At 46.1% G+C, this 23,903-nt stretch overlaps 58 non-coding genes across 58 annotated transcripts; all 58 read right to left on the bottom strand.

Annotated features, from left to right (window-relative positions):
* Positions 1-75: 75 nt before the first annotated feature.
* trnat-agu (transfer RNA threonine (anticodon AGU)) lies at positions 76-149 on the bottom strand. Its single transcript has one exon. It is a non-coding gene; the product is annotated as a tRNA-Thr (tRNA).
* Positions 150-526: 377 nt separating this feature from the next.
* trnat-agu (transfer RNA threonine (anticodon AGU)) lies at positions 527-600 on the bottom strand. Its single transcript has one exon. It is a non-coding gene; the product is annotated as a tRNA-Thr (tRNA).
* Positions 601-905: 305 nt separating this feature from the next.
* trnat-agu (transfer RNA threonine (anticodon AGU)) lies at positions 906-979 on the bottom strand. The gene has a single exon. It is a non-coding gene; the product is annotated as a tRNA-Thr (tRNA).
* A 305-nt stretch (positions 980-1,284) lies between these two features.
* trnat-agu (transfer RNA threonine (anticodon AGU)) lies at positions 1,285-1,357 on the bottom strand. The gene has a single exon. It is a non-coding gene; the product is annotated as a tRNA-Thr (tRNA).
* A 377-nt stretch (positions 1,358-1,734) lies between these two features.
* trnat-agu (transfer RNA threonine (anticodon AGU)) lies at positions 1,735-1,808 on the bottom strand. The gene has a single exon. It is a non-coding gene; the product is annotated as a tRNA-Thr (tRNA).
* A 377-nt stretch (positions 1,809-2,185) lies between these two features.
* trnat-agu (transfer RNA threonine (anticodon AGU)) lies at positions 2,186-2,259 on the bottom strand. The gene has a single exon. It is a non-coding gene; the product is annotated as a tRNA-Thr (tRNA).
* A 305-nt stretch (positions 2,260-2,564) lies between these two features.
* On the bottom strand, positions 2,565-2,638 carry trnat-agu (transfer RNA threonine (anticodon AGU)). Its single transcript has one exon. It is a non-coding gene; the product is annotated as a tRNA-Thr (tRNA).
* A 755-nt stretch (positions 2,639-3,393) lies between these two features.
* On the bottom strand, positions 3,394-3,467 carry trnat-agu (transfer RNA threonine (anticodon AGU)). Its single transcript has one exon. It is a non-coding gene; the product is annotated as a tRNA-Thr (tRNA).
* Positions 3,468-3,844: 377 nt separating this feature from the next.
* On the bottom strand, positions 3,845-3,918 carry trnat-agu (transfer RNA threonine (anticodon AGU)). The gene has a single exon. It is a non-coding gene; the product is annotated as a tRNA-Thr (tRNA).
* Positions 3,919-4,223: 305 nt separating this feature from the next.
* trnat-agu (transfer RNA threonine (anticodon AGU)) lies at positions 4,224-4,297 on the bottom strand. The gene has a single exon. It is a non-coding gene; the product is annotated as a tRNA-Thr (tRNA).
* Positions 4,298-4,674: 377 nt separating this feature from the next.
* On the bottom strand, positions 4,675-4,748 carry trnat-agu (transfer RNA threonine (anticodon AGU)). Its single transcript has one exon. It is a non-coding gene; the product is annotated as a tRNA-Thr (tRNA).
* A 305-nt stretch (positions 4,749-5,053) lies between these two features.
* trnat-agu (transfer RNA threonine (anticodon AGU)) lies at positions 5,054-5,127 on the bottom strand. The gene has a single exon. It is a non-coding gene; the product is annotated as a tRNA-Thr (tRNA).
* Positions 5,128-5,504: 377 nt separating this feature from the next.
* Positions 5,505-5,578, bottom strand: trnat-agu (transfer RNA threonine (anticodon AGU)). Its single transcript has one exon. It is a non-coding gene; the product is annotated as a tRNA-Thr (tRNA).
* A 305-nt stretch (positions 5,579-5,883) lies between these two features.
* trnat-agu (transfer RNA threonine (anticodon AGU)) lies at positions 5,884-5,961 on the bottom strand. Its single transcript has one exon. It is a non-coding gene; the product is annotated as a tRNA-Thr (tRNA).
* A 305-nt stretch (positions 5,962-6,266) lies between these two features.
* trnat-agu (transfer RNA threonine (anticodon AGU)) lies at positions 6,267-6,340 on the bottom strand. Its single transcript has one exon. It is a non-coding gene; the product is annotated as a tRNA-Thr (tRNA).
* Positions 6,341-6,717: 377 nt separating this feature from the next.
* trnat-agu (transfer RNA threonine (anticodon AGU)) lies at positions 6,718-6,791 on the bottom strand. The gene has a single exon. It is a non-coding gene; the product is annotated as a tRNA-Thr (tRNA).
* A 305-nt stretch (positions 6,792-7,096) lies between these two features.
* trnat-agu (transfer RNA threonine (anticodon AGU)) lies at positions 7,097-7,170 on the bottom strand. Its single transcript has one exon. It is a non-coding gene; the product is annotated as a tRNA-Thr (tRNA).
* A 377-nt stretch (positions 7,171-7,547) lies between these two features.
* Positions 7,548-7,621, bottom strand: trnat-agu (transfer RNA threonine (anticodon AGU)). The gene has a single exon. It is a non-coding gene; the product is annotated as a tRNA-Thr (tRNA).
* A 305-nt stretch (positions 7,622-7,926) lies between these two features.
* On the bottom strand, positions 7,927-8,004 carry trnat-agu (transfer RNA threonine (anticodon AGU)). The gene has a single exon. It is a non-coding gene; the product is annotated as a tRNA-Thr (tRNA).
* Positions 8,005-8,309: 305 nt separating this feature from the next.
* Positions 8,310-8,383, bottom strand: trnat-agu (transfer RNA threonine (anticodon AGU)). Its single transcript has one exon. It is a non-coding gene; the product is annotated as a tRNA-Thr (tRNA).
* Positions 8,384-8,760: 377 nt separating this feature from the next.
* trnat-agu (transfer RNA threonine (anticodon AGU)) lies at positions 8,761-8,834 on the bottom strand. Its single transcript has one exon. It is a non-coding gene; the product is annotated as a tRNA-Thr (tRNA).
* A 305-nt stretch (positions 8,835-9,139) lies between these two features.
* On the bottom strand, positions 9,140-9,213 carry trnat-agu (transfer RNA threonine (anticodon AGU)). Its single transcript has one exon. It is a non-coding gene; the product is annotated as a tRNA-Thr (tRNA).
* A 305-nt stretch (positions 9,214-9,518) lies between these two features.
* trnat-agu (transfer RNA threonine (anticodon AGU)) lies at positions 9,519-9,596 on the bottom strand. Its single transcript has one exon. It is a non-coding gene; the product is annotated as a tRNA-Thr (tRNA).
* A 377-nt stretch (positions 9,597-9,973) lies between these two features.
* Positions 9,974-10,047, bottom strand: trnat-agu (transfer RNA threonine (anticodon AGU)). The gene has a single exon. It is a non-coding gene; the product is annotated as a tRNA-Thr (tRNA).
* Positions 10,048-10,352: 305 nt separating this feature from the next.
* Positions 10,353-10,426, bottom strand: trnat-agu (transfer RNA threonine (anticodon AGU)). The gene has a single exon. It is a non-coding gene; the product is annotated as a tRNA-Thr (tRNA).
* Positions 10,427-10,803: 377 nt separating this feature from the next.
* On the bottom strand, positions 10,804-10,877 carry trnat-agu (transfer RNA threonine (anticodon AGU)). The gene has a single exon. It is a non-coding gene; the product is annotated as a tRNA-Thr (tRNA).
* Positions 10,878-11,182: 305 nt separating this feature from the next.
* On the bottom strand, positions 11,183-11,256 carry trnat-agu (transfer RNA threonine (anticodon AGU)). The gene has a single exon. It is a non-coding gene; the product is annotated as a tRNA-Thr (tRNA).
* A 377-nt stretch (positions 11,257-11,633) lies between these two features.
* trnat-agu (transfer RNA threonine (anticodon AGU)) lies at positions 11,634-11,707 on the bottom strand. The gene has a single exon. It is a non-coding gene; the product is annotated as a tRNA-Thr (tRNA).
* Positions 11,708-12,012: 305 nt separating this feature from the next.
* On the bottom strand, positions 12,013-12,086 carry trnat-agu (transfer RNA threonine (anticodon AGU)). Its single transcript has one exon. It is a non-coding gene; the product is annotated as a tRNA-Thr (tRNA).
* Positions 12,087-12,463: 377 nt separating this feature from the next.
* Positions 12,464-12,537, bottom strand: trnat-agu (transfer RNA threonine (anticodon AGU)). Its single transcript has one exon. It is a non-coding gene; the product is annotated as a tRNA-Thr (tRNA).
* A 305-nt stretch (positions 12,538-12,842) lies between these two features.
* Positions 12,843-12,916, bottom strand: trnat-agu (transfer RNA threonine (anticodon AGU)). The gene has a single exon. It is a non-coding gene; the product is annotated as a tRNA-Thr (tRNA).
* Positions 12,917-13,221: 305 nt separating this feature from the next.
* On the bottom strand, positions 13,222-13,295 carry trnat-agu (transfer RNA threonine (anticodon AGU)). The gene has a single exon. It is a non-coding gene; the product is annotated as a tRNA-Thr (tRNA).
* Positions 13,296-13,600: 305 nt separating this feature from the next.
* Positions 13,601-13,674, bottom strand: trnat-agu (transfer RNA threonine (anticodon AGU)). Its single transcript has one exon. It is a non-coding gene; the product is annotated as a tRNA-Thr (tRNA).
* Positions 13,675-14,051: 377 nt separating this feature from the next.
* On the bottom strand, positions 14,052-14,125 carry trnai-aau (transfer RNA isoleucine (anticodon AAU)). The gene has a single exon. It is a non-coding gene; the product is annotated as a tRNA-Ile (tRNA).
* A 305-nt stretch (positions 14,126-14,430) lies between these two features.
* Positions 14,431-14,504, bottom strand: trnat-agu (transfer RNA threonine (anticodon AGU)). The gene has a single exon. It is a non-coding gene; the product is annotated as a tRNA-Thr (tRNA).
* A 305-nt stretch (positions 14,505-14,809) lies between these two features.
* Positions 14,810-14,883, bottom strand: trnat-agu (transfer RNA threonine (anticodon AGU)). The gene has a single exon. It is a non-coding gene; the product is annotated as a tRNA-Thr (tRNA).
* Positions 14,884-15,188: 305 nt separating this feature from the next.
* trnat-agu (transfer RNA threonine (anticodon AGU)) lies at positions 15,189-15,262 on the bottom strand. The gene has a single exon. It is a non-coding gene; the product is annotated as a tRNA-Thr (tRNA).
* Positions 15,263-15,639: 377 nt separating this feature from the next.
* Positions 15,640-15,713, bottom strand: trnat-agu (transfer RNA threonine (anticodon AGU)). The gene has a single exon. It is a non-coding gene; the product is annotated as a tRNA-Thr (tRNA).
* A 305-nt stretch (positions 15,714-16,018) lies between these two features.
* On the bottom strand, positions 16,019-16,092 carry trnat-agu (transfer RNA threonine (anticodon AGU)). Its single transcript has one exon. It is a non-coding gene; the product is annotated as a tRNA-Thr (tRNA).
* Positions 16,093-16,397: 305 nt separating this feature from the next.
* trnat-agu (transfer RNA threonine (anticodon AGU)) lies at positions 16,398-16,471 on the bottom strand. The gene has a single exon. It is a non-coding gene; the product is annotated as a tRNA-Thr (tRNA).
* Positions 16,472-16,848: 377 nt separating this feature from the next.
* trnat-agu (transfer RNA threonine (anticodon AGU)) lies at positions 16,849-16,922 on the bottom strand. The gene has a single exon. It is a non-coding gene; the product is annotated as a tRNA-Thr (tRNA).
* A 303-nt stretch (positions 16,923-17,225) lies between these two features.
* On the bottom strand, positions 17,226-17,299 carry trnat-agu (transfer RNA threonine (anticodon AGU)). Its single transcript has one exon. It is a non-coding gene; the product is annotated as a tRNA-Thr (tRNA).
* A 305-nt stretch (positions 17,300-17,604) lies between these two features.
* trnat-agu (transfer RNA threonine (anticodon AGU)) lies at positions 17,605-17,678 on the bottom strand. The gene has a single exon. It is a non-coding gene; the product is annotated as a tRNA-Thr (tRNA).
* A 377-nt stretch (positions 17,679-18,055) lies between these two features.
* Positions 18,056-18,129, bottom strand: trnat-agu (transfer RNA threonine (anticodon AGU)). The gene has a single exon. It is a non-coding gene; the product is annotated as a tRNA-Thr (tRNA).
* Positions 18,130-18,434: 305 nt separating this feature from the next.
* On the bottom strand, positions 18,435-18,508 carry trnat-agu (transfer RNA threonine (anticodon AGU)). The gene has a single exon. It is a non-coding gene; the product is annotated as a tRNA-Thr (tRNA).
* A 377-nt stretch (positions 18,509-18,885) lies between these two features.
* Positions 18,886-18,959, bottom strand: trnat-agu (transfer RNA threonine (anticodon AGU)). Its single transcript has one exon. It is a non-coding gene; the product is annotated as a tRNA-Thr (tRNA).
* A 305-nt stretch (positions 18,960-19,264) lies between these two features.
* trnat-agu (transfer RNA threonine (anticodon AGU)) lies at positions 19,265-19,338 on the bottom strand. Its single transcript has one exon. It is a non-coding gene; the product is annotated as a tRNA-Thr (tRNA).
* A 377-nt stretch (positions 19,339-19,715) lies between these two features.
* On the bottom strand, positions 19,716-19,789 carry trnat-agu (transfer RNA threonine (anticodon AGU)). Its single transcript has one exon. It is a non-coding gene; the product is annotated as a tRNA-Thr (tRNA).
* A 303-nt stretch (positions 19,790-20,092) lies between these two features.
* trnat-agu (transfer RNA threonine (anticodon AGU)) lies at positions 20,093-20,166 on the bottom strand. The gene has a single exon. It is a non-coding gene; the product is annotated as a tRNA-Thr (tRNA).
* Positions 20,167-20,471: 305 nt separating this feature from the next.
* Positions 20,472-20,545, bottom strand: trnat-agu (transfer RNA threonine (anticodon AGU)). Its single transcript has one exon. It is a non-coding gene; the product is annotated as a tRNA-Thr (tRNA).
* A 377-nt stretch (positions 20,546-20,922) lies between these two features.
* On the bottom strand, positions 20,923-20,996 carry trnat-agu (transfer RNA threonine (anticodon AGU)). The gene has a single exon. It is a non-coding gene; the product is annotated as a tRNA-Thr (tRNA).
* A 305-nt stretch (positions 20,997-21,301) lies between these two features.
* Positions 21,302-21,375, bottom strand: trnat-agu (transfer RNA threonine (anticodon AGU)). The gene has a single exon. It is a non-coding gene; the product is annotated as a tRNA-Thr (tRNA).
* Positions 21,376-21,680: 305 nt separating this feature from the next.
* trnat-agu (transfer RNA threonine (anticodon AGU)) lies at positions 21,681-21,754 on the bottom strand. The gene has a single exon. It is a non-coding gene; the product is annotated as a tRNA-Thr (tRNA).
* A 377-nt stretch (positions 21,755-22,131) lies between these two features.
* trnat-agu (transfer RNA threonine (anticodon AGU)) lies at positions 22,132-22,205 on the bottom strand. Its single transcript has one exon. It is a non-coding gene; the product is annotated as a tRNA-Thr (tRNA).
* Positions 22,206-22,510: 305 nt separating this feature from the next.
* On the bottom strand, positions 22,511-22,584 carry trnat-agu (transfer RNA threonine (anticodon AGU)). Its single transcript has one exon. It is a non-coding gene; the product is annotated as a tRNA-Thr (tRNA).
* A 377-nt stretch (positions 22,585-22,961) lies between these two features.
* On the bottom strand, positions 22,962-23,035 carry trnat-agu (transfer RNA threonine (anticodon AGU)). The gene has a single exon. It is a non-coding gene; the product is annotated as a tRNA-Thr (tRNA).
* Positions 23,036-23,412: 377 nt separating this feature from the next.
* trnat-agu (transfer RNA threonine (anticodon AGU)) lies at positions 23,413-23,486 on the bottom strand. Its single transcript has one exon. It is a non-coding gene; the product is annotated as a tRNA-Thr (tRNA).
* Positions 23,487-23,791: 305 nt separating this feature from the next.
* Positions 23,792-23,865, bottom strand: trnat-agu (transfer RNA threonine (anticodon AGU)). The gene has a single exon. It is a non-coding gene; the product is annotated as a tRNA-Thr (tRNA).
* Between the last annotated feature and the right edge of the window lie 38 nt (positions 23,866-23,903).

Below are 23,903 nucleotides of genomic sequence, written 5' to 3'. Positions count from 1 at the left end.
GATGCAACTTTCAACACGCAAGAGGTTGCGTTTGGCATCATCCTCCTTTTCGGATGGTCCATCTTGTCCAACATAAGGCACTGCTGGGATTCGAACCCAGGATCTCCTGTTTACTAGACAGGCGCTTTAACCAACTAAGCCACAGCGCCACTGACATGCATTTGAGCGGAAGCTCACTGAGCTGGACGAGCTTGAAACGTCTTAAAGTGTAAATCTCAAATTTTTACCCTAGGCTACCTCCTTCACTGAGTCATCTTCATAGGTCACAGGGGACGAGACGTTTAGGAGGGTGTAGGTTAAAGGCAGAGGTGTGCGTGTACTACGTGTTTAAGCAGCTTTGCGTTGGTTTGTGAGTGTGTGCGTGCTGTCACGGTATTTCATTGTCTAAATAAAATGCTGGCGGAAGATAGAGAGGTGTTAGTGTTTTGCATACTTTTTTTCAAACGGTACGGATGCAACTTTCAACACGCAAGAGGTTGCGTTTGGCATCATCCTCCTTTTCGGATGGTGCATCTTGTCCAACATAAGGCACTGCTGGGATTCGAACCCAGGATCTCCTGTTTACTAGACAGGCGCTTTAACCAACCAAGCCACAGCGCCACTGACATGCATTTGAGCGGAAGCTCACTGAGCTGGACGAGCTTGAAACTTCTTAGCATGTGTAAATCTCAAATTTACAAGCTAGGCTACCTCATTCACTGAGTCATCCTCAGTGAATCAGGTCACGTCTGGTTTGTGAGCACGCGTGTGCAGTCTAGTTATGTCATTGTCAACAGAAAATCCTAGCGGTGCATAAAGAGGTGAGAATGTTTTGCGTACATTTTCTCAAGCGGTACGGATGCAACTTCCAAGAGTTTGTGTTTGACGTCATCCTCCTTTTAGGATGGTCCATTTTGTCCAACATAAGGCACTGCTGGGATTCGAAGCCAGGATCTCCTGTTTACTAGACAGGCGCTTTAACCAACTAAGCCACAGCGCCACTGACATGCATTTGAGCGGAAGCTCACTGAGCTGGACGAGCTTGAAACTTCTTAGCATGTGTAAATTTCAAATTTACAAGCTAGGCTACCTCATTCACTGAGTCATCCTCAGTGAATCAGGTCAAGTCTGGTTTGTGAGCACGCGTGTGCAGTCTAGTTATGTCATTGTCAACATAAAATCCTAGCGGTGAATAAAGAGGTGAGAATGTTTTGCGTACATTTTCTCAAGCGGTACGGATGCAACTTCCAAGAGTTTGTGTTTGACGTCATCCTCCTTTTAGGATGGTCCATTTTGTCCAACATAAGGCACTGCTGGGATTCGAACCCAGGATCTCCTGTTTACTATACAGGCGCTTTAACCAATTAAGCCACATGCCACTGACATGCATTTGAGCGGAAGCTCACTGAGCTGGACGAGCTTGAATCGTCTTAACGTGTAAATCTCAAATTTTTACCCTAGGCTACCTCCTTCACTGAGTCATCTTCATAGGTCACAGGGGACGAGACGTTTAGGAGGGTGTAGGTTAAAGGCAGAGGTGTGCGTGTACTACGTGTTTAAGCAGCTTTGCGTTGGTTTGTGAGTGTGTGCGTGCTGTCACGGTATTTCATTGTCTAAATAAAATGCTGGCGGAAGATAGAGAGGTGTTAGTGTTTTGCATACTTTTTTTCAAACGGTACGGATGCAACTTTCAACACGCAAGAGGTTGCGTTTGGCATCATCCTCCTTTTAGGATGTTCCATTTTGTCCAACATAAGGCACTGCTGGGATTCGAACCCAGGATCTCCTGTTTACTAGACAGGCGCTTTAACCAACTAAGCCACAGCGCCACTGACATGCATTTGAGCGGAAGCTCACTGAGCTGGACGAGCTTGAAACGTCTTAACGTGTAAATCTCAAATTTTTACCCTAGGCTACCTCCTTCACTGAGTCATCTTCATAGGTCACAGGGGACGAGACGTTTAGGAGGGTGTAGGTTAAAGGCAGAGGTGTGCGTGTACTACGTGTTTAAGCAGCTTTGCGTTGGTTTGTGAGTGTGTGCGTGCTGTCACGGTATTTCATTGTCTAAATAAAATGCTGGCGGAAGATAGAGAGGTGTTAGTGTTTTGCATAGTTTTTTTCAAACGGTACGGATGCAACTTTCAACACGCAAGAGGTTGCGTTTGGCATCATCCTCCTTTTCGGATGGTGCATCTTGTCCAACATAAGGCACTGCTGGGATTCGAACCCAGGATCTCCTGTTTACTAGACAGGCGCTTTAACCAACCAAGCCACAGCGCCACTGACATGCATTTGAGCGGAAGCTCACTGAGCTGGACGAGCTTGAAACTTCTTAGCATGTGTAAATCTCAAATTTACAAGCTAGGCTACCTCATTCACTGAGTCATCCTCAGTGAATCAGGTCACGTCTGGTTTGTGAGCACGCGTGTGCAGTCTAGTTATGTCATTGTCAACAGAAAATCCTAGCGGTGCATAAAGAGGTGAGAATGTTTTGCGTACATTTTCTCAAGCGGTACGGATGCAACTTCCAAGAGTTTGTGTTTGACGTCATCCTCCTTTTAGGATGGTCCATTTTGTCCAACATAAGGCACTGCTGGGATTCGAAGCCAGGATCTCCTGTTTACTAGACAGGCGCTTTAACCAACTAAGCCACAGCGCCACTGACATGCATTTGAGCGGAAGCTCACTGAGCTGGACGAGCTTGAAACTTCTTAGCATGTGTAAATTTCAAATTTACAAGCTAGGCTACCTCATTCACTGAGTCATCCTCAGTGAATCAGGTCAAGTCTGGTTTGTGAGCACGCGTGTGCAGTCTAGTTATGTCATTGTCAACATAAAATCCTAGCGGTGAATAAAGAGGTGAGAATGTTTTGCGTACATTTTCTCAAGCGGTACGGATGCAACTTCCAAGAGTTTGTGTTTGACGTCATCCTCCTTTTAGGATGGTCCATTTTGTCCAACATAAGGCACTGCTGGGATTCGAACCCAGGATCTCCTGTTTACTATACAGGCTCTTTAACCAATTAAGCCACATGCCACTGACATGCATTTGAGCGGAAGCTCACTGAGCTGGACGAGCTTGAAACGTCTTAACGTGTAAATCTCAAATTTTTACCCTAGGCTACCTCCTTCACTGAGTCATCTTCATAGGTCACAGGGGACGAGACGTTTAGGAGGGTGTAGGTTAAAGGCAGAGGTGTGCGTGTACTACGTGTTTAAGCAGCTTTGCGTTGGTTTGTGAGTGTGTGCGTGCTGTCACGGTATTTCATTGTCTAAATAAAATGCTGGCGGAAGATAGAGAGGTGTTAGTGTTTTGCATACTTTTTTTCAAACGGTACGGATGCAACTTTCAACACGCAAGAGGTTGCGTTTGGCATCATCCTCCTTTTAGGATGGTCCATTTTGTCCAACATAAGGCACTGTTGGGATTCGAACCCAGGATCTCCTGTTTACTAGACAGGCGCTTTAACCAACTAAGCCACAGCGCCACTGACATGCATTTGAGCGGAAGCTCACTGAGCTGGACGAGCTTGAAACGTCTTAACGTGTAAATCTCAAATTTTTACCCTAGGCTACCTCCTTCACTGAGTCATCTTCATAGGTCACAGGGGACGAGACGTTTAGGAGGGTGTAGGTTAAAGGCAGAGGTGTGCGTGTACTACGTGTTTAAGCAGCTTTGCGTTGGTTTGTGAGTGTGTGCGTGCTGTCACGGTATTTCATTGTCTAAATAAAATGCTGGCAGAAGATAGAGTGGTGTTAGTGTTTTGCATAGTTTTTTTCAAACGGTACGGATGCAACTTTCAACACGCAAGAGGTTGCGTTTGGCATCATCCTCCTTTTCGGATGGTGCATCTTGTCCAACATAAGGCACTGCTAGGATTCGAACCCAGGATCTCCTGTTTACTAGACAGGCGCTTTAACCAACTAAGCCACAGCGCCACTGACATGCATTTGAGCGGAAGCTCACTGAGCTGGACGAGCTTGAAACTTCTTAGCATGTGTAAATCTCAAATTTACAAGCTAGGCTACCTCATTCACTGAGTCATCCTCAGTGAATCAGGTCACGTCTGGTTTGTGAGCACGCGTGTGCAGTCTAGTTATGTCATTGTCAACAGAAAATCCTAGCGGTGCATAAAGAGGTGAGAATGTTTTGCGTACATTTTCTCAAGCGGTACGGATGCAACTTCCAAGAGTTTGTGTTTGACGTCATCCTCCTTTTAGGATGGTCCATTTTGTCCAACATAAGGCACTGCTGGGATTCGAACCCAGGATCTCCTGTTTACTAGACAGGCGCTTTAACCAACTAAGCCACAGCGCCACTGACATGCATTTGAGCGGAAGCTCACTGAGCTGGACGAGCTTGAAACGTCTTAACGTGTAAATCTCAAATTTTTACCCTAGGCTACCTCCTTCACTGAGTCATCTTCATAGGTCACAGGGGACGAGACGTTTAGGAGGGTGTAGGTTAAAGGCAGAGGTGTGCGTGTACTACGTGTTTAAGCAGCTTTGCGTTGGTTTGTGAGTGTGTGCGTGCTGTCACGGTATTTCATTGTCTAAATAAAATGCTGGCGGAAGATAGAGAGGTGTTAGTGTTTTGCATACTTTTTTTCAAACGGTACGGATGCAACTTTCAACACGCAAGAGGTTGCGTTTGGCATCATCCTCCTTTTCGGATGGTGCATCTTGTCCAACATAAGGCACTGCTGGGATTCGAACCCAGGATCTCCTGTTTACTAGACAGGCGCTTTAACCAACTAAGCCACAGCGCCACTGACATGCATTTGAGCGGAAGCTCACTGAGCTGGACGAGCTTGAAACTTCTTAGCATGTGTAAATCTCAAATTTACAAGCTAGGCTACCTCATTCACTGAGTCATCCTCAGTGAATCAGGTCACGTCTGGTTTGTGAGCACGCGTGTGCAGTCTAGTTATGTCATTGTCAACAGAAAATCCTAGCGGTGCATAAAGAGGTGAGAATGTTTTGCGTACATTTTCTCAAGCGGTACGGATGCAACTTCCAAGAGTTTGTGTTTGACGTCATCCTCCTTTTAGGATGGTCCATTTTGTCCAACATAAGGCACTGCTGGGATTCGAAGCCAGGATCTCCTGTTTACTAGACAGGCGCTTTAACCAACTAAGCCACAGCGCCACTGACATGCATTTGAGCGGAAGCTCACTGAGCTGGACGAGCTTGAAACGTCTTAACGTGTAAATCTCAAATTTTTACCCTAGGCTACCTCCTTCACTGAGTCATCTTCATAGGTCACAGGGGACGAGACGTTTAGGAGGGTGTAGGTTAAAGGCAGAGGTGTGCGTGTACTACGTGTTTAAGCAGCTTTGCGTTGGTTTGTGAGTGTGTGCGTGCTGTCACGGTATTTCATTGTCTAAATAAAATGCTGGCAGAAGATAGAGTGGTGTTAGTGTTTTGCATACTTTTTTTCAAACGGTACGGATGCAACTTTCAACACGCAAGAGGTTGCGTTTGGCATCATCCTCCTTTTCGGATGGTCCATCTTGTCCAACATAAGGCACTGCTGGGATTCGAACCTAGGATCTCCTGTTTACTAGACAGGCGCTTTAACCAACTAAGCCACAGCGCCACTGACATGCATTTGAGCGGAAGCTCACTGAGCTGGACGAGCTTGAAACTTCTTAGCATGTGTAAATCTCAAATTTACAAGCTAGGCTACCTCATTCACTGAGTCATCCTCAGTGAATCAGGTCACGTCTGGTTTGTGAGCACGCGTGTGCAGTCTAGTTATGTCATTGTCAACAGAAAATCCTAGCGGTGCATAAAGAGGTGAGAATGTTTTGCGTACATTTTCTCAAGCGGTACGGATGCAACTTCCAAGAGTTTGTGTTTGACGTCATCCTCCTTTTAGGATGGTCCATTTTGTCCAACATAAGGCACTGCTGGGATTCGAACCCAGGATCGATCTCCTGTTTACTAGACAGGCGCTTTAACCAACTAAGCCACAGCGCCACTGACATGCATTTGAGCGGAAGCTGACTGAGCTGGACGAGCTTGAAACTTCTTAGCATGTGTAAATCTCAAATTTACAAGCTAGGCTACCTCATTCACTGAGTCATCCTCAGTGAATCAGGTCACGTCTGGTTTGTGAGCACGCGTGTGCAGTCTAGTTATGTCATTGTCAACAGAAAATCCTAGCGGTGAATAAAGAGGTGAGAATGTTTTGCGTACATTTTCTCAAGCGGTACGGATGCAACTTCCAAGAGTTTGTGTTTGACGTCATCCTCCTTTTAGGATGGTCCATTTTGTCCAACATAAGGCACTGCTGGGATTCGAACCCAGGATCTCCTGTTTACTAGACAGGCGCTTTAACCAACTAAGCCACAGCGCCACTGACATGCATTTGAGCGGAAGCTCACTGAGCTGGACGAGCTTGAAACGTCTTAACGTGTAAATCTCAAATTTTTACCCTAGTCTACCTCCTTCACTGAGTCATCTTCATAGGTCACAGGGGACGAGACGTTTAGGAGGGTGTAGGTTAAAGGCAGAGGTGTGCGTGTACTACGTGTTTAAGCAGCTTTGCGTTGGTTTGTGAGTGTGTGCGTGCTGTCACGGTATTTCATTGTCTAAATAAAATGCTGGCGGAAGATAGAGAGGTGTTAGTGTTTTGCATACTTTTTTTCAAACGGTACGGATGCAACTTTCAACACGCAAGAGGTTGCGTTTGGCATCATCCTCCTTTTCGGATGGTGCATCTTGTCCAACATAAGGCACTGCTAGGATTCGAACCCAGGATCTCCTGTTTACTAGACAGGCGCTTTAACCAACTAAGCCACAGCGCCACTGACATGCATTTGAGCGGAAGCTCACTGAGCTGGACGAGCTTGAAACTTCTTAGCATGTGTAAATCTCAAATTTACAAGCTAGGCTACCTCATTCACTGAGTCATCCTCAGTGAATCAGGTCACGTCTGGTTTGTGGGCACGCGTGTGCAGTCTAGTTATGTCATTGTCAACAGAAAATCCTAGCGGTGCATAAAGAGGTGAGAATGTTTTGCGTACATTTTCTCAAGCGGTATGGATGCAACTTCCAAGAGTTTGTGTTTGACGTCATCCTCCTTTTAGGATGGTCCATTTTGGACAACATAAGGCACTGCTGGGATTCGAACCCAGGATCTCCTGTTTACTAGACAGGCGCTTTAACCAACTAAGCCACAGCGCCACTGACATGCATTTGAGCGGAAGCTCACTGAGCTGGACGAGCTTGAAACGTCTTAACGTGTAAATCTCCAATTTTTACCCTAGGCTACCTCCTTCACTGAGTCATCTTCATAGGTCACAGGGGACGAGACGTTTAGGAGGGTGTAGGTTAAAGGCAGAGGTGTGCGTGTACTACGTGTTTAAGCAGCTTTGCGTTGGTTTGTGAGTGTGTGCGTGCTGTCACGGTATTTCATTGTCTAAATAAAATGCTGGTGGAAGATAGAGAGGTGTTAGTGTTTTGCATACTTTTTTTCAAACGGTACGGATGCAACTTTCAACACGCAAGAGGTTGCGTTTGGCATCATCCTCCTTTTCGGGTGGTCCATCTTGTCCAACATAAGGCACTGCTGGGATTCGAACCCAGGATCTCCTGTTTACTAGACAGGCGCTTTAACCAACTAAGCCACAGCGCCACTGACATGCATTTGAGCGGAAGCTCACTCAGCTGGACGAGCTTGAAACTTCTTAGCATGTGTAAATCTCAAATTTACAAGCTAGGCTACCTCATTCACTGAGTCATCCTCAGTGAATCAGGTCACGTCTGGTTTGTGAGCACGCGTGTGCAGTCTAGTTATGTCATTGTCAACAGAAAATCCTAGCGGTGCATAAAGAGGTGAGAATGTTTTGCGTACATTTTCTCAAGCGGTACGGATGCAACTTCCAAGAGTTTGTGTTTGACGTCATCCTCCTTTTAGGATGGTCCATTTTGTCCAACATAAGGCACTGCTGGGATTCGAACCCAGGATCGATCTCCTGTTTACTAGACAGGCGCTTTAACCAACTAAGCCACAGCGCCACTGACATGCATTTGAGCGGAAGCTCACTGAGCTGGACGAGCTTGAAACTTCTTAGCATGTGTAAATCTCAAATTTACAAGCTAGGCTACCTCATTCACTGAGTCATCCTCAGTGAATCAGGTCAAGTCTGGTTTGTGAGCATGCGTGTGCAGTCTAGTTATGTCATTGTCAACAGAAAATCCTAGCGGTGAATAAAGAGGTGAGAATGTTTTGCGTACATTTTCTCAAGCGGTACGGATGCAACTTCCAAGAGTTTGTGTTTGACGTCATCCTCCTTTTAGGATGGTCCATTTTGTCCAACATAAGGCACTGCTGGGATTCGAACCCAGGATCTCCTGTTTACTAGACAGGCGCTTTAACCAACTAAGCCACAGCGCCACTGACGTGCATTTGAGCGGAAGCTCACTGAGCTGGACGAGCTTGAAACGTCTTAACGTGTAAATCTCAAATTTTTACCCTAGGCTACCTCCTTCACTGAGTCATCTTCATAGGTCACAGGGGACGAGACGTTTAGGAGGGTGTAGGTTAAAGGCAGAGGTGTGCGTGTACTACGTGTTTAAGCAGCTTTGCGTTGGTTTGTGAGTGTGTGCGTGCTGTCACGGTATTTCATTGTCTAAATAAAATGCTGGCGGAAGATAGAGAGGTGTTAGTGTTTTGCATACTTTTTTTCAAACGGTACGGATGCAACTTTCAACACGCAAGAGGTTGCGTTTGGCATCATCCTCCTTTTCGGATGGTCCATCTTGTCCAACATAAGGCACTGCTGGGATTCGAACCCAGGATCTCCTGTTTACTAGACAGGCGCTTTAACCAACTAAGCCACAGCGCCACTGACATGCATTTGAGCGGAAGCTCACTGAGCTGGACGAGCTTGAAACTTCTTAGCATGTGTAAATCTCAAATTTACAAGCTAGGCTACCTCATTCACTTAGTCATCCTCAGTGAATCAGGTCTTGTCTGGTTTGTGAGCACGCGTGTGCAGTCTAGTTATGTCATTGTCAACAGAAAATCCTAGCGGTGCATAAAGAGGTGAGAATGTTTTGCGTACATTTTCTCAAGCGGTACGGATGCAACTTCCAAGAGTTTGTGTTTGACGTCATCCTCCTTTTAGGATGGTCCATTTTGTCCAACATAAGGCACTGCTGGGATTCGAAACCAGGATCTCCTGTTTACTAGACAGGCGCTTTAACCAACTAAGCCACAGCGCCACTGACATGCATTTGAGCGGAAGCTCACTGAGCTGGACGAGCTTGAAACTTCTTAGCATGTGTAAATCTCAAATTTACAAGCTAGGCTACCTCATTCACTGAGTCATCCTCAGTGAATCAGGTCAAGTCTGGTTTGTGAGCACGCGTGTGCAGTCTAGTTATGTCATTGTCAACAGAAAATCCTAGCGGTGAATAAAGAGGTGAGAATGTTTTGCGTACATTTTCTCAAACGGTACGGATGCAACTTCCAAGAGTTTGTGTTTGACGTCATCCTCCTTTTAGGATGGTCCATTTTGTCCAACATAAGGCACTGCTGGGATTCGAACCCAGGATCGATCTCCTGTTTACTAGACAGGCGCTTTAACCAACTAAGCCACAGCGCCACTGACATGCATTTGAGCGGAAGCTCACTGAGCTGGACGAGCTTGAAACGTCTTAACGTGTAAATCTCAAATTTTTACCCTAGGCTACCTCCTTCACTGAGTCATCTTCATAGGTCACAGGGGACGAGACGTTTAGGAGGGTGTAGGTTAAAGGCAGAGGTGTGCGTGTACTACGTGTTTAAGCAGCTTTGCGTTGGTTTGTGAGTGTGTGCGTGCTGTCACGGTATTTCATTGTCTAAATAAAATGCTGGCGGAAGATAGAGAGGTGTTAGTGTTTTGCATACTTTTTTTCAAACGGTACGGATGCAACTTTCAACACGCAAGAGGTTGCGTTTGGCATCATCCTCCTTTTCGGATGGTCCATCTTGTCCAACATAAGGCACTGCTGGGATTCGAACCCAGGATCTCCTGTTTACTAGACAGGCGCTTTAACCAACTAAGCCACAGCGCCACTGACATGCATTTGAGCGGAAGCTCACTGAGCTGGACGAGCTTGAAACTTCTTAGCATGTGTAAATCTCAAATTTACAAGCTAGGCTACCTCATTCACTGAGTCATCCTCAGTGAATCAGGTCTTGTCTGGTTTGTGAGCACGCGTGTGCAGTCTAGTTATGTCATTGTCAACAGAAAATCCTAGCGGTGCATAAAGAGGTGAGAATGTTTTGCGTACATTTTCTCATGCGGTACGGATGCAACTTCCAAGAGTTTGTGTTTGACGTCATCCTCCTTTTAGGATGGTCCATTTTGTCCAACATAAGGCACTGCTGGGATTCGAAACCAGGATCTCCTGTTTACTAGACAGGCGCTTTAACCAACTAAGCCACAGCGCCACTGACATGCATTTGAGCGGAAGCTCACTGAGCTGGACGAGCTTGAAACGTCTTAACGTGTAAATCTCAAATTTTTACCCTAGGCTACCTCCTTCACTGAGTCATCTTCATAGGTCACAGGGGACGAGACGTTTAGGAGGGTGTAGGTTAAAGGCAGAGGTGTGCGTGTACTACGTGTTTAAGCAGCTTTGCGTTGGTTTGTGAGTGTGTGCGTGCTGTCACGGTATTTCATTGTCTAAATAAAATGCTGGTGGAAGATAGAGAGGTGTTAGTGTTTTGCATACTTTTTTTCAAACGGTACGGATGCAACTTTCAACACGCAAGAGGTTGCGTTTGGCATCATCCTCCTTTTCGGGTGGTCCATCTTGTCCAACATAAGGCACTGCTGGGATTCGAACCCAGGATCTCCTGTTTACTAGACAGGCGCTTTAACCAACTAAGCCACAGCGCCACTGACATGCATTTGAGCGGAAGCTCACTGAGCTGGACGAGCTTGAAACTTCTTAGCATGTGTAAATCTCAAATTTACAAGCTAGGCTACCTCATTCACTGAGTCATCCTCAGTGAATCAGGTCAAGTCTGGTTTGTGAGCACGCGTGTGCAGTCTAGTTATGTCATTGTCAACAGAAAATCCTAGCGGTGAATAAAGAGGTGAGAATGTTTTGCGTACATTTTCTCAAGTGGTACGGATGCAACTTCCAAGAGTTTGTGTTTGACGTCATCCTCCGTTTAGGATGGTCCATTTTGTCCAACATTAGGCACTGCTGGGATTCGAACCCAGGATCTCCTGTTTACTAGACAGGCGCTTTAACCAACTAAGCCACAGCGCCACTGACATGCATTTGAGCGGAAGCTCACTGAGCTGGACGAGCTTGAAACGTCTTAACGTGTAAATCTCAAATTTTTACCCTAGGCTACCTCCTTCACTGAGTCATCTTCATAGGTCACAGGGGACGAGACGTTTAGGAGGGTGTAGGTTAAAGGCAGAGGTGTGCGTGTACTACGTGTTTAAGCAGCTTTGCGTTGGTTTGTGAGTGTGTGCGTGCTGTCACGGTATTTCATTGTCTAAATAAAATGCTGGCGGAAGATAGAGAGGTGTTAGTGTTTTGCATACTTTTTTTCAAACGGTACGGATGCAACTTTCAACACGCAAGAGGTTGCGTTTGGCATCATCCTCCTTTTCGGATGGTCCATCTTGTCCAACATAAGGCACTGCTGGGATTCGAACCCAGGATCTCCTGTTTACTAGACAGGCGCTTTAACCAACTAAGCCACAGCGCCACTGACATGCATTTGAGCGGAAGCTCACTGAGCTGGACGAGCTTGAAACTTCTTAGCATGTGTAAATCTCAAATTTACAAGCTAGGCTACCTCATTCACTGAGTCATCCTCAGTGAATCAGGTCTTGTCTGGTTTGTGAGCACGCGTGTGCAGTCTAGTTATGTCATTGTCAACAGAAAATCCTAGCGGTGCATAAAGAGGTGAGAATGTTTTGCGTACATTTTCTCATGCGGTACGGATGCAACTTCCAAGAGTTTGTGTTTGACGTCATCCTCCGTTTAGGATGGTCCATTTTGTCCAACATTAGGCACTGCTGGGATTCGAACCCAGGATCTCCTGTTTACTAGACAGGCGCTTTAACCAACTAAGCCACAGCGCCACTGACATGCATTTGAGCGGAAGCTCACTGAGCTGGACGAGCTTGAAACGTCTTAACGTGTAAATCTCAAATTTTTACCCTAGGCTACCTCCTTCACTGAGTCATCTTCATAGGTCACAGGGGACGAGACGTTTAGGAGGGTGTAGGTTAAAGGCAGAGGTGTGCGTGTACTACGTGTTTAAGCAGCTTTGCGTTGGTTTGTGAGTGTGTGCGTGCTGTCACGGTATTTCATTGTCTAAATAAAATGCTGGCGGAAGATAGAGAGGTGTTAGTGTTTTGCATACTTTTTTTCAAACGGTACGGATGCAACTTTCAACACGCAAGAGGTTGCGTTTGGCATCATCCTCCTTTTCGGATGGTCCATCTTGTCCAACATAAGGCACTGCTGGGATTCGAACCCAGGATCTCCTGTTTACTAGACAGGCGCTTTAACCAACTAAGCCACAGCGCCACTGACATGCATTTGAGCGGAAGCTCACTGAGCTGGACGAGCTTGAAACTTCTTAGCATGTGTAAATCTCAAATTTACAAGCTAGGCTACCTCATTCACTGAGTCATCCTCAGTGAATCAGGTCTTGTCTGGTTTGTGAGCACGCGTGTGCAGTCTAGTTATGTCATTGTCAACAGAAAATCCTAGCGGTGCATAAAGAGGTGAGAATGTTTTGCGTACATTTTCTCATGCGGTACGGATGCAACTTCCAAGAGTTTGTGTTTGACGTCATCCTCCTTTTAGGATGGTCCATTTTGTCCAACATAAGGCACTGCTGGGATTCGAAACCAGGATCTCCTGTTTACTAGACAGGCGCTTTAACCAACTAAGCCACAGCGCCACTGACATGCATTTGAGCGGAAGCTCACTGAGCTGGACGAGCTTGAAACTTCTTAGCATGTGTAAATCTCAAATTTACAAGCTAGGCTACCTCATTCACTGAGTCATCCTCAGTGAATCAGGTCACGTCTGGTTTGTGGGCACGCGTGTGCAGTCTAGTTATGTCATTGTCAACAGAAAATCCTAGCGGTGCATAAAGAGGTGAGAATGTTTTGCGTACATTTTCTCAAGCGGTACGGATGCAACTTCCAAGAGTTTGTGTTTGACGTCATCCTCCTTTTAGGATGGTCCATTTTGTCCAACATAAGGCACTGCTGGGATTCGAACCCAGGATCTCCTGTTTACTAGACAGGCGCTTTAACCAACTAAGCCACAGCGCCACTGACATGCATTTGAGCGGAAGCTCACTGAGCTGGACGAGCTTGAAACTTCTTAGCATGTGTAAATCTCAAATTTACAAGCTAGGCTACCTCATTCACTGAGTCATCCTCAGTGAATCAGGTCAAGTCTGGTTTGTGAGCACGCGTGTGCAGTCTAGTTATGTCATTGTCAACAGAAAATCCTAGCGGTGAATAAAGAGGTGAGAATGTTTTGCGTACATTTTCTCAAGTGGTACGGATGCAACTTCCAAGAGTTTGTGTTTGACGTCATCCTCCGTTTAGGATGGTCCATTTTGTCCAACATTAGGCACTGCTGGGATTCGAACCCAGGATCTCCTGTTTACTAGACAGGCGCTTTAACCAACTAAGCCACAGCGCCACTGACATGCATTTGAGCGGAAGCTCACTGAGCTGGACGAGCTTGAAACGTCTTAACGTGTAAATCTCAAATTTTTACCCTAGGCTACCTCCTTCACTGAGTCATCTTCATAGGTCACAGGGGACGAGACGTTTAGGAGGGTGTAGGTTAAAGGCAGAGGTGTGCGTGTACTACGTGTTTAAGCAGCTTTGCGTTGGTTTGTGAGTGTGTGTGTGCTGTCACGGTATTTCATTGTCTAAATAAAATGCTGGCGGAAGATAGAGAGGTGTTAGTGTTTTGCATACTTTTTTTCAAACGGTACGGATGCAACTTTCAACACGCAAGAGGTTGCGTTTGGCATCATCCTCCTTTTCGGATGGTCCATCTTGTCCAACATAAGGCACTGCTGGGATTCGAACCCAGGATCTCCTGTTTATTAGACAGGCGCTTTAACCAACTAAGCCACAGCGCCACTGACATGCATTTGAGCGGAAGCTCACTGAGCTGGACGAGCTTGAAACTTCTTAGCATGTGTAAATCTCAAATTTACAAGCTAGGCTACCTCATTCACTGAGTCATCCTCAGTGAATCAGGTCTTGTCTGGTTTGTGAGCACGCGTGTGCAGTCTAGTTATGTCATTGTCAACAGAAAATCCTAGCGGTGCATAAAGAGGTGAGAATGTTTTGCGTACATTTTCTCATGCGGTACGGATGCAACTTCCAAGAGTTTGTGTTTGACGTCATCCTCCTTTTAGGATGGTCCATTTTGTCCAACATAAGGCACTGCTGGGATTCGAAACCAGGATCTCCTGTTTACTAGACAGGCGCTTTAACCAACTAAGCCACAGCGCCACTGACGTGCATTTGAGCGGAAGCTCACTGAGCTGGACGAGCTTGAAACTTCTTAGCATGTGTAAATCTCAAATTTACAAGCTAGGCTACCTCATTCACTGAGTCATCCTCAGTGAATCAGGTCTTGTCTGGTTTGTGAGCACGCGTGTGCAGTCTAGTTATGTCATTGTCAACAGAAAATCCTAGCGGTGCATAAAGAGGTGAGAATGTTTTGCGTACATTTTCTCAAGCGGTACGGATGCAACTTCCAAGAGTTTGTGTTTGACGTCATCCTCCTTTTAGGATGGTCCATTTTGTCCAACATAAGGCACTGCTGGGATTCGAACCCAGGATCTCCTGTTTACTAGACAGGCGCTTTAACCAACTAAGCCACAGCGCCACTGACATGCATTTGAGCGGAAGCTCACTGAGCTGGACGAGCTTGAAACTTCTTAGCATGTGTAAATCTCAAATTTACAAGCTAGGCTACCTCATTCACTGAGTCATCCTCAGTGAATCAGGTCAAGTCTGGTTTGTGAGCACGCGTGTGCAGTCTAGTTATGTCATTGTCAACAGAAAATCCTAGCGGTGAATAAAGAGGTGAGAATGTTTTGCGTACATTTTCTCAAGTGGTACGGATGCAACTTCCAAGAGTTTGTGTTTGACGTCATCCTCCGTTTAGGATGGTCCATTTTGTCCAACATTAGGCACTGCTGGGATTCGAACCCAGGATCTCCTGTTTACTAGACAGGCGCTTTAACCAACTAAGCCACAGCGCCACTGACATGCATTTGAGCGGAAGCTCACTGAGCTGGACGAGCTTGAAACGTCTTAACGTGTAAATCTCAAATTTTTACCCTAGGCTACCTCCTTCACTGAGTCATCTTCATAGGTCACAGGGGACGAGACGTTTAGGAGGGTGTAGGTTAAAGGCAGAGGTGTGCGTGTACTACGTGTTTAAGCAGCTTTGCGTTGGTTTGTGAGTGTGTGCGTGCTGTCACGGTATTTCATTGTCTAAATAAAATGCTGGGGGAAGATAGAGAGGTGTTAGTGTTTTGCATACTTTTTTTCAAACGGTACGGATGCAACTTTCAACACGCAAGAGGTTGCGTTTGGCATCATCCTCCTTTTCGGATGGTCCATCTTGTCCAACATAAGGCACTGCTGGGATTCGAACCCAGGATCTCCTGTTTACTAGACAGGCGCTTTAACCAACTAAGCCACAGCGCCACTGACATGCATTTGAGCGGAAGCTCACTGAGCTGGACGAGCTTGAAACTTCTTAGCATGTGTAAATCTCAAATTTACAAGCTAGGCTACCTCATTCACTGAGTCATCCTCAGTGAATCAGGTCTTGTCTGGTTTGTGAGCACGCGTGTGCAGTCTAGTTATGTCATTGTCAACAGAAAATCCTAGCGGTGCATAAAGAGGTGAGAATGTTTTGCGTACATTTTCTCATGCGGTACGGATGCAACTTCCAAGAGTTTGTGTTTGACGTCATCCTCCTTTTAGGATGGTCCATTTTGTCCAACATAAGGCACTGCTGGGATTCGAAACCAGGATCTCCTGTTTACTAGACAGGCGCTTTAACCAACTAAGCCACAGCGCCACTGACATGCATTTGAGCGGAAGCTCACTGAGCTGGACGAGCTTGAAACTTCTTAGCATGTGTAAATCTCAAATTTACAAGCTAGGCTACCTCATTCACTGAGTCATCCTCAGTGAATCAGGTCACGTCTGGTTTGTGAGCACGCGTGTGCAGTCTAGTTATGTCATTGTCAACATAAAATCCTAGCGGTGAATAAAGAGGTGAGAATGTTTTGCGTACATTTTCTCAAGCGGTACGGATGCAACTTCCAAGAGTTTGTGTTTGACGTCATCATCCTTTTAGGATGGTCCATTTTGTCCAACATAAGAAACTGCTGGGATTCGAACCCAGGATCTCCTGGTTACTAGACAGGCGCTTTAACCAACTAAGCCACAGCGCCACTGACATGCATTTGAGCGGAAGCTCACTGAGCTGGACGAGCTTGAAACGTCTTAACGTGTAAATCTCAAATTTTTACCCTAGGCTACCTCCTTCACTGAGTCATCTTCATAGGTCACAGGGGACGAGACGTTTAGGAGGGTGTAGGTTAAAGGCAGAGGTGTGCGTGTACTACGTGTTTAAGCAGCTTTGCGTTGGTTTGTGAGTGTGTGCGTGCTGTCACGATATTTCATTGTCTAAATAAAATGCTGGCGGAAGATAGAGAGGTGTTAGTGTTTTGCATACTTTTTTTCAAACGGTACGGATGCAACTTTCAACACGCAAGAGGTTGCGTTTGGCATCATCCTCCTTTTCGGATGGTCCATCTTGTCCAACATAAGGCACTGCTGGGATTCGAACCCAGGATCTCCTGTTTACTAGACAGGCGCTTTAACCAACTAAGCCACAGCGCCACTGACATGCATTTGAGCGGAAGCTCACTGAGCTGGACGAGCTTGAAACTTCTTAGCATGTGTAAATCTCAAATTTACAAGCTAGGCTACCTCATTCACTGTCATCCTCAGTGAATCAGGTCACGTCTGGTTTGTGAGCACGAGTGTGCAGTCTTGTTACGTCATTGTCAACAGAAAATCCTAGCGGTGCATAAAGAGGTGAGAATGTTTTGCGTACATTTTCTCAAGCGGTACGGATGCAACTTCCAAGAGTTTGTGTTTGACGTCATCCTCCTTTTAGGATGGTCCATTTTGTCCAACATAAGGCACTGCTGGGATTCGAACCCAGGATCTCCTGTTTACTAGACAGGCGCTTTAACCAACTAAGCCACAGCGCCACTGACATGCATTTGAGCGGAACCTCACTGAGCTGGACGAGCTTGAAACTTCTTAGCATGTGTAAATCTCAAATTTACAAGCTAGGCTACCTCATTCACTGAGTCATCCTCAGTGAATCAGGTCGAGTCTGGTTTGTGAGCACGCGTGTGCAGTCTAGTTATGTCATTGTCAACAGAAAATCCTAGCGGTGAATAAAGAGGTGAGAATGTTTTGCGTACATTTTCTCAAGCGGTACGGATGCAACTTCCAAGAGTTTGTGTTTGACGTCATCCTCCTTTTAGGATGGTCCATTTTGTCCAACATAAGGCACTGCTGGGATTCGAACCCAGGATCTCCTGTTTACTAGACAGGCGCTTTAACCAACTAAGCCACAGCGCCACTGACATGCATTTGAGCGGAAGCTCACTGAGCTGGACGAGCTTGAAACGTCTTAACGTGTAAATCTCAAATTTTTACCCTAGGCTACCTCCTTCTCTGAGTCATCTTCATAGGTCACAGGGGACGAGACGTTTAGGAGGGTGTAGGTTAAAGGCAGAGGTGTGCGTGTACTACGTGTTTAAGCAGCTTTGCGTTGGTTTGTGAGTGTGTGCGTGCTGTCACGGTATTTCATTGTCTAAATAAAATGCTGGCGGAAGATAGAGAGGTGTTAGTGTTTTGCATACTTTTTTTCAAACGGTACGGATGCAACTTTCAACACGCAAGAGGTTGCGTTTGGCATCATCCTCCTTTTCGGATGGTCCATCTTGTCCAACATAAGGCACTGCTGGGATTCGAACCCAGGATCTCCTGTTTACTAGACAGGCGCTTTAACCAACTAAGCCACAGCGCCACTGACATGCATTTGAGCGGAAGCTCACTGAGCTGGACGAGCTTGAAACTTCTTAGCATGTGTAAATCTCAAATTTACAAGCTAGGCTACCTCATTCACTGAGTCATCCTCAGTGAATCAGGTCACGTCTGGTTTGTGAGCACGCGTGTGCAGTCTAGTTATGTCATTGTCAACAGAAAATCCTAGCGGTGCATAAAGAGGTGAGAATGTTTTGCGTACATTTTCTCAAGCGGTACGGATGCAACTTCCAAGAGTTTGTGTTTGACGTCATCCTCCTTTTAGGATGGTCCATTTTGTCCAACATAAGGCACTGCTGGGATTCGAACCCAGGATCTCCTGTTTACTAGACAGGCGCTTTAACCAACTAAGCCACAGCGCCACTGACATGCATTTGAGCGGAAGCTCACTGAGCTGGACGAGCTTGAAACGTCTTAACGTGTAAATCTCAAATTTTTACCCTAGGCTACCTCCTTCACTGAGTCATCTTCATAGGTCACAGGGGACGAGACGTTTAGGAGGGTGTAGGTTAAAGGCAGAGGTGTGCGTGTACTACGTGTTTAAGCAGCTTTGCGTTGGTTTGTGAGTGTGTGCGTGCTGTCACGGTATTTCATTGTCTAAATAAAATGCTGGCGGAAGATAGAGAGGTGTTAGTGTTTTGCATACTTTTTTTCAAACGGTACGGATGCAACTTTCAACACGCAAGAGGTTGCGTTTGGCATCATCCTCCTTTTCGGATGGTCCATCTTGTCCAACATAAGGCACTGCTGGGATTCGAACCCAGGATCTCCTGTTTACTAGACAGGCGCTTTAACCAACTAAGCCACAGCGCCACTGACATGCATTTGAGCGGAAGCTCACTGAGCTGGACGAGCTTGAAACTTCTTAGCATGTGTAAATCTCAAATTTACAAGCTAGGCTACCTCATTCACTGAGTCATCCTCAGTGAATCAGGTCACGTCTGGTTTGTGAGCACGCGTGTGCAGTCTAGTTATGTCATTGTCAACAGAAAATCCTAGCGGTGCATAAAGAGGTGAGAATGTTTTGCGTACATTTTCTCAAGCGGTACGGATGCAACTTCCAAGAGTTTGTGTTTGACGTCATCCTCCTTTTAGGATGGTCCATTTTGTCCAACATAAGGCACTGCTGGGATTCGAACCCAGGATCTCCTGTTTACTAGACAGGCGCTTTAACCAACTAAGACACAGCGCCACTGACATGCATTTGAGCGGAAGCTCACTGAGCTGGACGAGCTTGAAACGTCTTAACGTGTAAATCTCAAATTTTTACCCTAGGCTACCTCCTTCACTGAGTCATCTTCATAGGTCACAGGGGACGAGACGTTTAGGAGGGTGTAGGTTAAAGGCAGAGGTGTGCGTGTACTACGTGTTTAAGCAGCTTTGCGTTGGTTTGTGAGTGTGTGCGTGCTGTCACGATATTTCATTGTCTAAATAAAATGCTGGCGGAAGATAGAGAGGTGTTAGTGTTTTGCATACTTTTTTTCAAACGGTACGGATGCAACTTTCAACACGCAAGAGGTTGCGTTTGGCATCATCCTCCTTTTCGGATGGTCCATCTTGTCCAACATAAGGCACTGCTGGGATTCGAACCCAGGATCTCCTGTTTACTAGACAGGCGCTTTAACCAACTAAGCCACAGCGCCACTGACATGCATTTGAGCGGAAGCTCACTGAGCTGGACGAGCTTGAAACTTCTTAGCATGTGTAAATCTCAAATTTACAAGCTAGGCTACCTCATTCACTGTCATCCTCAGTGAATCAGGTCACGTCTGGTTTGTGAGCACGAGTGTGCAGTCTTGTTACGTCATTGTCAACAGAAAATCCTAGCGGTGCATAAAGAGGTGAGAATGTTTTGCGTACATTTTCTCAAGCGGTACGGATGCAACTTCCAAGAGTTTGTGTTTGACGTCATCCTCCTTTTAGGATGGTCCATTTTGTCCAACATAAGGCACTGCTGGGATTCGAACCCAGGATCTCCTGTTTACTAGACAGGCGCTTTAACCAACTAAGCCACAGCGCCACTGACATGCATTTGAGCGGAACCTCACTGAGCTGGACGAGCTTGAAACTTCTTAGCATGTGTAAATCTCAAATTTACAAGCTAGGCTACCTCATTCACTGAGTCATCCTCAGTGAATCAGGTCGAGTCTGGTTTGTGAGCACGCGTGTGCAGTCTAGTTATGTCATTGTCAACAGAAAATCCTAGCGGTGAATAAAGAGGTGAGAATGTTTTGCGTACATTTTCTCAAGCGGTACGGATGCAACTTCCAAGAGTTTGTGTTTGACGTCATCCTCCTTTTAGGATGGTCCATTTTGTCCAACATAAGGCACTGCTGGGATTCGAACCCAGGATCTCCTGTTTACTAGACAGGCGCTTTAACCAACTAAGCCACAGCGCCACTGACATGCATTTGAGCGGAAGCTCACTGAGCTGGACGAGCTTGAAACGTCTTAACGTGTAAATCTCAAATTTTTACCCTAGGCTACCTCCTTCTCTGAGTCATCTTCATAGGTCACAGGGGACGAGACGTTTAGGAGGGTGTAGGTTAAAGGCAGAGGTGTGCGTGTACTACGTGTTTAAGCAGCTTTGCGTTGGTTTGTGAGTGTGTGCGTGCTGTCACGGTATTTCATTGTCTAAATAAAATGCTGGCGGAAGATAGAGAGGTGTTAGTGTTTTGCATACTTTTTTTCAAACGGTACGGATGCAACTTTCAACACGCAAGAGGTTGCGTTTGGCATCATCCTCCTTTTCGGATGGTCCATCTTGTCCAACATAAGGCACTGCTGGGATTCGAACCCAGGATCTCCTGTTTACTAGACAGGCGCTTTAACCAACTAAGCCACAGCGCCACTGACATGCATTTGAGCGGAAGCTCACTGAGCTGGACGAGCTTGAAACTTCTTAGCATGTGTAAATCTCAAATTTACAAGCTAGGCTACCTCATTCACTGAGTCATCCTCAGTGAATCAGGTCACGTCTGGTTTGTGAGCACGCGTGTGCAGTCTAGTTATGTCATTGTCAACAGAAAATCCTAGCGGTGCATAAAGAGGTGAGAATGTTTTGCGTACATTTTCTCAAGCGGTACGGATGCAACTTCCAAGAGTTTGTGTTTGACGTCATCCTCCTTTTAGGATGGTCCATTTTGTCCAACATAAGGCACTGCTGGGATTCGAACCCAGGATCTCCTGTTTACTAGACAGGCGCTTTAACCAACTAAGCCACAGCGCCACTGACATGCATTTGAGCGGAACCTCACTGAGCTGGACGAGCTTGAAACTTCTTAGCATGTGTAAATCTCAAATTTACAAGCTAGGCTACCTCATTCACTGAGTCATCCTCAGTGAATCAGGTCGAGTCTGGTTTGTGAGCACGCGTGTGCAGTCTAGTTATGTCATTGTCAACAGAAAATCCTAGCGGTGAATAAAGAGGTGAGAATGTTTTGCGTACATTTTCTCAAGCGGTACGGATGCAACTTCCAAGAGTTTGTGTTTGACGTCATCCTCCTTTTAGGATGGTCCATTTTGTCCAACATAAGGCACTGCTGGGATTCGAACCCAGGATCTCCTGTTTACTAGACAGGCGCTTTAACCAACTAAGCCACAGCGCCACTGACATGCATTTGAGCGGAAGCTCACTGAGCTGGACGAGCTTGAAACGTCTTAACGTGTAAATCTCAAATTTTTACCCTAGGCTACCTCCTTCTCTGAGTCATCTTCATAGGTCACAGGGGACGAGACGTTTAGGAGGGTGTAGGTTAAAGGCAGAGGTGTGCGTGTACTACGTGTTTAAGCAGCTTTGCGTTGGTTTGTGAGTGTGTGCGTGCTGTCACGGTATTTCATTGTCTAAATAAAATGCTGGCGGAAGATAGAGAGGTGTTAGTGTTTTGCATACTTTTTTTCAAACGGTACGGATGCAACTTTCAACACGCAAGAGGTTGCGTTTGGCATCATCCTCCTTTTCGGATGGTCCATCTTGTCCAACATAAGGCACTGCTGGGATTCGAACCCAGGATCTCCTGTTTACTAGACAGGCGCTTTAACCAACTAAGCCACAGCGCCACTGACATGCATTTGAGCGGAAGCTCACTGAGCTGGACGAGCTTGAAACTTCTTAGCATGTGTAAATCTCAAATTTACAAGCTAGGCTACCTCATTCACTGAGTCATCCTCAGTGAATCAGGTCACGTCTGGTTTGTGAGCACGCGTGTGCAGTCTAGTTATGTCATTGTCAACAGAAAATCCTAGCGGTGCATAAAGAGGTGAGAATGTTTTGCGTACATTTTCTCAAGCGGTACGGATGCAACTTCCAAGAGTTTGTGTTTGACGTCATCCTCCTTTTAGGATGGTCCATTTTGTCCAACATAAGGCACTGCTGGGATTCGAACCCAGGATCTCCTGTTTACTAGACAGGCGCTTTAACCAACTAAGACACAGCGCCACTGACATGCATTTGAGCGGAAGCTCACTGAGCTGGACGAGCTTGAAACGTCTTAACGTGTAAATCTCAAATTTTTACCCTAGGCTACCTCCTTCACTGAGTCATCTTCATAGGTCACAGGGGACGAGACGTTTAGGAGGGTGTAGGTTAAAGGCAGAGGTGTGCGTGTACTACGTGTTTAAGCAGCTTTGCGTTGGTTTGTGAGTGTGTGCGTGCTGTCACGGTATTTCATTGTCTAAATAAAATGCTGGCGGAAGATAGAGAGGTGTTAGTGTTTTGCATACTTTTTTTCAAACGGTACGGATGCAACTTTCAACACGCAAGAGGTTGCGTTTGGCATCATCCTCCTTTTCGGATGGTCCATCTTGTCCAACATAAGGCACTGCTGGGATTCGAACCCAGGATCTCCTGTTTACTAGACAGGCGCTTTAACCAACTAAGCCACAGCGCCACTGACATGCATTTGAGCGGAAGCTCACTGAGCTGGACGAGCTTGAAACGTCTTAACGTGTAAATCTCAAATTTTTACCCTAGGCTACCTCCTTCTCTGAGTCATCTTCATAGGTCACAGGGGACGAGACGTTTAGGAGGGTGTAGGTTAAAGGCAGAGGTGTGCGTGTACTACGTGTTTAAGCAGCTTTGCGTTGGTTTGTGAGTGTGTGCGTGCTGTCACGGTATTTCATTGTCTAAATAAAATGCTGGCGGAAGATAGAGAGGTGTTAGTGTTTTGCATACTTTTTTTCAAACGGTACGGATGCAACTTTCAACACGCAAGAGGTTGCGTTTGGCATCATCCTCCTTTTCGGATGGTCCATCTTGTCCAACATAAGGCACTGCTGGGATTCGAACCCAGGATCTCCTGTTTACTAGACAGGCGCTTTAACCAACTAAGCCACAGCGCCACTGACATGCATTTGAGCGGAAGCTCACTGAGCTGGACGAGCTTGAAACTTCTTAGCATGTGTAAATCTCAAATTTACAAGCTAGGCTACCTCATTCACTGAGTCATCCTCAGTGAATCAGGTCACGTCTGGTTTGTGAGCACGCGTGTGCAGTCTAGTTATGTCATTGTCAACAGAAAATCCTAGCGGTGCATAAAGAGGTGAGAATGTTTTGCGTACATTTTCTCAAGCGGTACGGATGCAACTTCCAAGAGTTTGTGTTTGACGTCATCCTCCTTTTAGGATGGTCCATTTTGTCCAACATAAGGCACTGCTGGGATTCGAACCCAGGATCTCCTGTTTACTAGACAGGCGCTTTAACCAACTAAGACACAGCGCCACTGACATGCATTTGAGCGGAAGCTCACTGAGCTGGAC

This window comes from Alosa pseudoharengus, unplaced genomic scaffold (genome assembly GCF_046254945.1).
Source record: "Alosa pseudoharengus isolate Yale_2024_CS ecotype anadromous, Long Island Sound unplaced genomic scaffold, YU_APseudo_1.1 YU_APseudo_1.1_scf_7, whole genome shotgun sequence".
Classification (NCBI taxonomy): domain Eukaryota; kingdom Metazoa; phylum Chordata; class Actinopteri; order Clupeiformes; family Clupeidae; genus Alosa; species Alosa pseudoharengus.
The sequence above is the reverse complement of the archived record's forward strand: the minus strand, read 5'-3'. Positions and strand labels throughout refer to the sequence as shown.